General features: G+C 35.3%; 1 pseudogene; it reads right to left on the minus strand.

Annotated features, from left to right (window-relative positions):
* Positions 1-3,468: 3,468 nt before the first annotated feature.
* On the minus strand, positions 3,469-3,585 carry LOC145284106 (5S ribosomal RNA; annotated as a pseudogene).
* Positions 3,586-8,768: the final 5,183 nt, after the last annotated feature.

An 8,768-nucleotide genomic window follows, 5' to 3' on the forward strand; every position in this document is an offset into this window, starting at 1 on the left:
ATTCCCGTTGCGTCCCCAGGGGCTAAAAAGTGTCCCAAAATACCCCCAAATGGCAAAAAATGACACTTTTTGCCCCATAACTTTTGATCCATCCATTAGATTTTTCTGAAACTTGGCCAAAATGTGGAGTCCATTGTTCTTAATATAAATCCAATATGGTTTACCCTGGCAAAATTCTGATTTACGTCCTCGCGGACTTTTAGTGCTGAAAACGCTCCTTTTTGTGGCTCTTTTTTTTTATATTTCTCAACAAAAACTTGTCTGACTATACAGTGGTTTTTCACGGTGGTCAACTCAAATATACATGTGTTAAGGCCTGAAACTGCACCGTTATCCATTTACACTGGGATTCGGCGTCATCAGTGGATTAAAAGAAGTCAAAAATGCCCCAAAATGGCAAAAAAAAAAAAAAAAAATGACACTTTTTGCCCCATAATGTTAGATCCATCCATTAGATTTTTCTGAAACTTGGCCAAAATGTGGAGTCCATTCTTCTTTGGCCCTTCACACTTCTCGCATTCATCATTTCTTCACTATTTTTTGTGGCGTCATCTCGCATGCAGCACCAGAGGGGGACCACGCACGCACGGATTTTTTTTTTTTTACACTTGAGTATCACCGCTTAGGATTAGGGTTAATAAGTGTTATGTAGACCATGAGACAACACCGTGATGAACATTAATGGTGGAACATGGGTAGAGGTCAATTATTTAAAACCAAGAAACTATTTACATTAGACTTGAAAACGACCACGCTATAGTCAGATGGGAAGTAGCCCCATGGTATTATGTTTCAAACTTTGCTAATGAAATTTTCGTTTAGTTTTAGGCACATCTAGAGAGTAAGAAGAAATTGTCGACAATTGTTTTAGCTAGACAAGTATTTGTTGCGAATGTTCAATAGGGGGGGGCATAGATTGAAGCTCAATCGAGCACCTTTTGTAAAGGTAACGATAAAGCAGACAGACTCGCAACGTTTTATCTGTGAGAAAGAGGAAGTATGGAGGCGAAAAGGTCATCGTCCACTAGATTTCGAAGACAGTTTTGTATTCTTTCAAAGCAAGAAAAGATTGCTCTTAGTCGCTCTTTCACATATGTGGCAACAGCACTCCATCTTAGGACGTCTTTGATGCTTGTGCATTTAGAGGATTGTGTCGGGCGTGAGATACGTTTTGGAGAAACAGAATGGTCCACAATAACCCTAACCCAACGGATCTTATGTAGGTCTTCTATTTCAGGCTAAGACTGGTGCTACCAGATCAGGTTGTCTGAAGAGATCGGCTTCCTGAGACGAAATGCACCTAATATTGATGCCTTTTGTTTTTCTCCATCTTTTTGCAAAGCTTAATCATGTTGTGCAAAACCAAAGACAAAAACAACAACCCACCTCCCCACCATCTTTCCTTCTTCCCATTTCCCTTTTCTCTTTCTATCTCCTCCACTTCTTGACTGGTTTCCTAACTCCAAATGTACCAAACATGAATACTGTAACCCTTTCCCTTCTCCCACTGAAAAACTCATTCATGTTCTACAGGGCGTGGAACAAAAATGATAAAATTTACTATAAAACAATCAAACTAAATACTACGATTGAAGATACAAAGAGTTTGAAGAATAAAAACCTTCTACAAAATAACTACTATTTCCAAAATAACTGGATTCGGCATTAAATAATCTGAAAAGGGTTGATATGCCGTAAAACAAAACAACCAAATCAATCGTGTAAGGTGAAGGTCAATCTCGGAAAGTTTGTCAAACCACTATGCTTTCTTTAATTTTTCCAAGTTTTTATTTCCAAATTTCCCTCTATTACTACGGGATCAAACGATAAAACTGTCGTCCCAGAAAAGACGACATGATTCCATTTCCTTTTGATGCTTCATTTTTTTTGTTGTAAACCATCTACTAGTTGGCCAGTTGAGTACAGATCCCAAGAGTGATAGGAGCCTTCTATCATGTCTGAAAATGACACAATTTTCTACGAGCAAGATCGGAGATGCTCTGCTGTACAACTCATACTCTCTACCGATCAAAATTATGGCATCAGGACAACAGGACAATTACAAGCACCCTCTAAATGCATCGCTGGATTGCCACAAATAACTAGGACGTGCTCAGGGTGATGAAAACAAAGTTGCTGGCCACGGCTATGGTCTTTGATGTGGCTTCAAATGAGGGCCACATCATGCCATCTCACATCTTCGAAGTCGGCTTAAAAGTCAACACCAAAGTGAACCTGGATGTGCTGAAAAGTGTGGTGATTCCCTGTTGCAATCAATTGGTCACTGGTGGACTCTGGGCGTGGCAGCAAGACTCGGTGCTGGCCCACAAGTCCAAAGAGACTCAGGTTTTGCTTTAGTAGGAGTGCTACGACTTTGTACCCTTCTCATACTGGCTCCCTCCTTCCCCGACCTTAACCCGCTGGACTACTTTGTTTGGTCATACATCGAGAACATCACCGCCATGACTTCACACAACACCAAAGCCAACCTGATCGCCGCCATCCGCCGAGTATTCGCCGAGCTCTCTGTTGGTGGAAAAGGCATGGTCCTAGTTCCGGACTGGTATCGAGGCGGTGATTGAGACTGAAGGCGGCTACATTGAATAGATGTCAGGTCTACTACACAATCAAATTACTTGAATTGATTTTTTTCGATAAAAGTTTAAAAATAAAGTTGTAGTGTTGTTTTCTTTTATGGCAACGACTTTAGCGTTCCATCCTGTATCTAGCGTAATGCAAAGCTCTTTGTAAATAAAAACAAATGGAGTGTTGTGATTCCCACGAACGCTAACCCCCCCCAAAAAAAAACCCGACTTTAATTCTTTAATTGCTTATCTTTTTTTCTTTGTCCGCTTTGTTTGGATTCGCTTTTGTTTCCTCACCTCATAAGGCATGTAAGTTTCACAGGAACGCGGGAATTCAAAATTCCCAACAAATGAAAATCATTTCAAGCTACCCCCCAAATAAATCTATGTGAAAATGCTAAGCCAGTGCATGAAAATCCTATAAGATTTGGTTAACAAAATCAGTTATCTCCTGAATTTTCAAGCCGACACACCTTGAATGTATTCTCTACAACCCCACTCCGTGCCCTTTGGGACCGAGAATAGCATATACGAAAGGACTCGATGGCTCACATACCAACATTCCCGTCTCGCGCACAGATTTCTACCCGCTAGAAAGTGTCAGGCGAATAGAGAAGACATACTACCCACTCATACGCACTAACAATAAACAAGATAAACAAACGCACACACATACATAATATCAAGCTGCGAAATACACACACATATATAGGTATATAGGCTCCTTCAGTCGTTGACAGACTATGGATACCCACGAAGGGGTGCCTGCGCTGGAAATTTTTGTGGCAAGCGGTGAGCAATCTCCAACCACATCTCTCCTGAGTCGACATTGTTAAAAACCTGTACAGGACGACTGGAAACAAATGCCGAGATAAGCGGAGAGCGCATACAGCGCCTAGAATTCCCAAATGGTCACCCATCTGGTACTAATCAGGCTCAACGTTGCTTATCTTCGGTGATCTGACGAGAACCGGTGTGTCAACGCGATTATGCCGTATAACATAGGTATTTTATTTATACATATTGACACTATAAACATTTTGTTCCTACACTTTTTCTGGTGGATCATTAGTTTAAAAAAATAAAAAAATACGTCACTGTTTGTGAGGTAGAGCTACACCACTCTCGAAATCTATAGATTACCCTGCAAGGTGGGGTAATCTATACATTTTAGCTCTTCTAAGTGTCCTATTTGGACAGTGTCCACGTAAAACTTCAAATACGTTTATTCGATTTTAGTGAAATTTCAACCGTGTGCATAAAATCTAATTCATGAATTTTTCCACCATTTCAGCTTCTTCCAATTATTGTAGGGGGTAGAATAGGAATTAAAGGCAGTAAAAAGTGATATGGTGTTACGAGAATAGCAAAAAAAAAAAAAAAAAAAAACGAAACAAAAACAACAAAAAAACACATAATAGTCATCCTTGTTTTGTTTTACATATCAAGGCCCGGAGGCCATCGAGGATAAGGGTTATTGAGTGTACAGTAATCAATGAGATAATATCGTAGTAATCGTTAGTAACATACATTTGGTAAATTGGATTACTTGACGGTTCATCAAGAATTTGTTTATGTTGGACTTGAAGACAGGCAAGGTGTAGTCAGCTGGGAAACAGGCAAAAGGAAGAGATTTCCACAGGCGTGCAGTTCTAAAAAAACAAAAAAACTTTGCTCATGGAATCTATGTTTAGTTTTAGGCACAGTTAAAGAGTGGGGGAAATTATTGACAATTTTGAACAACGTCAAGTTTTAAATTATAAATTACTATGCCAACTAGTGATGGAACGATTCAAGTATTTTTCCCGATTCTTATACAATACCCAATTCCAATTCTTTTAAAATTCTTGCATATTTAGCTGTAAACTTGTTGATTTTTATTATTCTTTTTGGATTACTGTAAAAACCTATGTAATATATACATTTATTTTCGTAGACGTAAAAATACCCTTGTGGGGTAATCTATAAATTTTTGCTTAACTGGAAGTTAAAAAATATAATTACCATTTTATCATTAGTACCAGCAACAAACAGTTAAGCGTTAAATAAATAAAAAAGAAAACAATTAAAAGAATAGTTTTTGGTTTCGGTAAATAGGCACATTTTTTTTTTCCGATTCCTATAGTTCCGCTTTTTTTGATACCCGATTCCGATTAATCATCCCAACACTACCGCAGACATCTTGACAATTAGGAGGGTTGAGTTAAAAAAGAATATTATATTTGAAATTAATACCATGACATTTGGTTAGAACTAGTGATGGGACGATTCCAATATTTTCACCGATTCCGATACAATTACTGATTCCGTACTAATTCTCGATTCCGATACAATTACCGATTCCGATTCTTTATAAATGTCTAAATATTTATCCAGAGAGTTGTTATCTTTTCTCGATTGCCGTTAAAAATATATGTTGAATGCACAGATAGTTTCGCAAACGTAAACAAATACACTTGTGTGTGATGGCCTTCAGATTTTAATTTTACAGGTGTTTTAAAATTAATAAATAATTGTTATTTTTTTTTTCCGATTTTGATACCGATTCCAATTCCCCCCTCCCCACTCTCCCAAAAAATTCCGATTTTTCCAATTCTCGATTCTGGTTCCTATTAATCGTCCCAACACTAGTTATAACGCCTACTTTTACACGAGTAAACCAATCAGATACGAATTTTCAGTCAAAAACAAAACACGCTAACGAGAATTTCTGCTTGCAACAATGTTTTTGCAAACGAATGAAATCAATATTAATAGAAGCGTAATAGTCTATTAGTTTGCGAATCGAATGTAGATTTTTTTTTTGTCATAATTAAATCAAAATGTAAAAAAACAAAAACAAAATGAATCAATTGAATCGAATAAATTGCGGAAGTTCAAAGCGACGGAGTAACGAAGTTCTCAGCATGGTTCCGGTAAACTGAATTTCGGTAAACGGAATTTTGCAAATCTGCTGTTTTTTTTTGTTTGTTTTTTTTGCGTTGACGATCTTTTCATAAACAAAATCAAAAGAAAAAAAAGTAATCATGCTATATTTTCTTGTATGCTGTTCTCAATTGCCAGACTGCTTAGCAACAAAGTTCTTGTTAATACTATGTCATAACGACCTAACATAGACTTATTGCCTTCATGGTGACATGAGAAGTGACGGTGGTTAAGAAGTTAACAACACGGACTGACAACCTAGGTGTGACAAGTTCGGATCCACTTCCTTCCAGAAACGCTTTCACTTACGATGTTGGCGACATTTACAGCGTCCCTTCTGCTTTTCTACAGGGTGAATCACGGGAAACGAATGTATTTCTAGAACGCTCTTTGCTCTCCTTGAATAAGGGATAGGGAGTGAGGAAGACTTCAGATTCCGTTTAGTTTGTTATTTGTTAAAAAAACATCCGTTTCCCGTGACTCACCCTATACATAGAATTCTAAGTATAAAGATATCAGGGAAGCCAATCCCAACAATAAATATAATCATTTGATTCATACGAAATGAATGAATAACCAGCATGAGACACGAAATCAGAATCACAGAGACTGTACCTGACACTTTACCACTGAACCAAACCGCACTAGTCTCTTTATACTTCACACAAAATATAATATGGCACAAGGACGTAAGGTGTGATGAGAAAAAGCCAGGTTGGTCTCTAAAACTAGCCTATATATATATATATATATATATATATATATATATATATATATATATATATATATATATATATAGTAATGTGATTGATAATTTAAAATTTAATAATGTGATTGATAATAAATCACATCGAGCTTATTATATATCTAAATTACAACGAGCACTTTTTCTTTCCTGCATTTTAATTAAACTAGTAATTTCACTATTACATTAAAAATACACTCTGCTCTTTAGACTATTGTTCTAATCTCCTTTAAATATATATATATATATATATATATATATATATATATATATATATATTAGAATAAAAGAGAACTTGAAAGTATGAGTATTATAATCTATATAAATCAAACAGTAGATGTATGTGTGTGTCTGCTTAACCGATAAATTCTTGAACCTTTGGTGATAAAGCGTGAAATTAACAGGAAATACTAAGGATGGTTTATAATGAGTAAAACCTTTGTTTGGATGGATGAATAACGCGTACGGACATATATTGGCAAGTTGAAATGCAAACTGTTCATTTGACTTGCCGACATGTTTTTACTTCTTTTTACACATGCCCAAATTCAAGTCATTTCCTCAAGTCGTTTAATATTAAATCTTTCTTACTTATCTCTTGATAGCTGCATCGGTAAAAGACGCGGCTGGAGTAATAAATATTTTGATTTCGATTCTAGCTGATGGCACCGAACTCATTTTAAAAACTTTTAATTGAGTACTATATATTTGATACAATGTAATATTCGAAATGTACACGAATTAAAATATATTTAAGCGTATTTTACGATTGGGCAAGGCCGGACACCTCCTCCCCTCTCTAGTTTTGAATAAACCCTACCGTAAAAAAAAGAGGCCTAATATTTTAGACAAATGAATAAAATAATAACAAGGTCACTTGTCTGTCTGCGTGTGGAAAGATCTCTACTAAACTACTCTGTCAATTTTTGGTCTACAGACTTGAAATTAGATATATAGTGGATTTGGTCCTGTGGAACAATATCGATTCGGTTTATAGCCGATAAGAGGTGGTAAAAATGGAAAAAATCAAATGGTAGGCATAAGGCGACTAACAGTTTTATATCTATGCATGTGCAAATATATATTTATACATTTAACAGCATTATTTGTAAAGTTTTTATATTCGTATGGGCTTAGCTCATATGGTAACGAGTAACGCTGGCGAGCTATATATTTTAGTTTCGATTCTAGTTGATGGCAACCGAATACTTTTAAATGTTTTTTTTTTAAACTCTGGAATCACTACTATATATTGGGTACAATATAATAATCAATAGGGAATTGGTTTTTTAATAATAAATACGAAATATGAATTACAATATCATATTTAAGCGTATTTTACGACCTGGCAAAGCCGGGTGGTCAGCTGGCGAATAATCAAAATAAAATGTATTTAACTTAAAACTTTATTATAATTCCACAGCATTGGTGACCTCACCAAAACGTATTAACCGATCTAATTTATTCGAAATCAGTTGGTACAACTCTGACGATAGGTGATGTGACAAAACTTCTAGTGAATGTTTTCAAATTATTTGTTATTTATCATAATTATAGCTCTGTTTGAAACTATATTGGGTATTTTGTTCAAAGTCGGTTGTCTTTATATTTTACTTTCTTTTCTCGCAGTTGTAGAAACATTTGCTGCAAGTCTAAACTACCTGTAAACATTGAAAACGTATTTCAAACAATCACATGGTATGCCATAAGTTTAGTTTTTTCAAACTGAAGTTTCATGTATCTTCGATTCATTAAGCGATATGTAAATATAAAAACGTATGTCAGAATCTATTTTGAATAAGATCTAAAACAGTCCGTAGATTAAAATCAGATATTACTTTAGAACTAAATAAATATTTGAAATTAAGACTAAGTGAACTTGCTGCCCCGTATACGTATCGATATGGCGATAAATACTTGCGAACGAACTCTTTAACACGGTAGTAGCACAAAAGAAAAAGAAGTAAATAACTAAACTTTCTCTTTAGCATATATATATATATTAGTGGTGTGCCGATTCCGATACAATTACCGTTTCCGTACTAAATTCCCGATCCCAATATAATTACCGATTCCGATTCTTTATAAACCTCTAAATATTTAGGTATAAAAGTGTTATTTTGTCCGGATTACCGTAAAAAAACAAAAAACCTTAAATCTGCCTCTTTCTCTTTAGCATATATATATATATATATATATATATATATATATATATATATATATATATATATATATATATATATTAGTGGTGTGCCGATTCCGATACAATTACCGTTTCCGTACTAAATTCCCGATCCCAATACAATTACCGATTCCGATTCTTTATAAACCTCTAAATATTTAGGTATAAAAGTGTTATTTTGTCCCGATTACCGTAAAAAAAAAACAACAAAAACCCTTAAATCTGCCTCTATTTTCTCAAACGTAAAAACGCATTTGTGAGGGGGTGATCTAGAGATGTTAGTCTTAAGTTTAAATCAATAAATATTTATTATTTTATTATTACTGCAAGC

The sequence above is a fragment of the Euprymna scolopes genome, chromosome 8 (assembly GCF_053919585.1).
Source record: "Euprymna scolopes isolate OS-2025 chromosome 8, ASM5391958v1, whole genome shotgun sequence".
NCBI classification, from domain to species: domain Eukaryota; kingdom Metazoa; phylum Mollusca; class Cephalopoda; order Sepiida; family Sepiolidae; genus Euprymna; species Euprymna scolopes.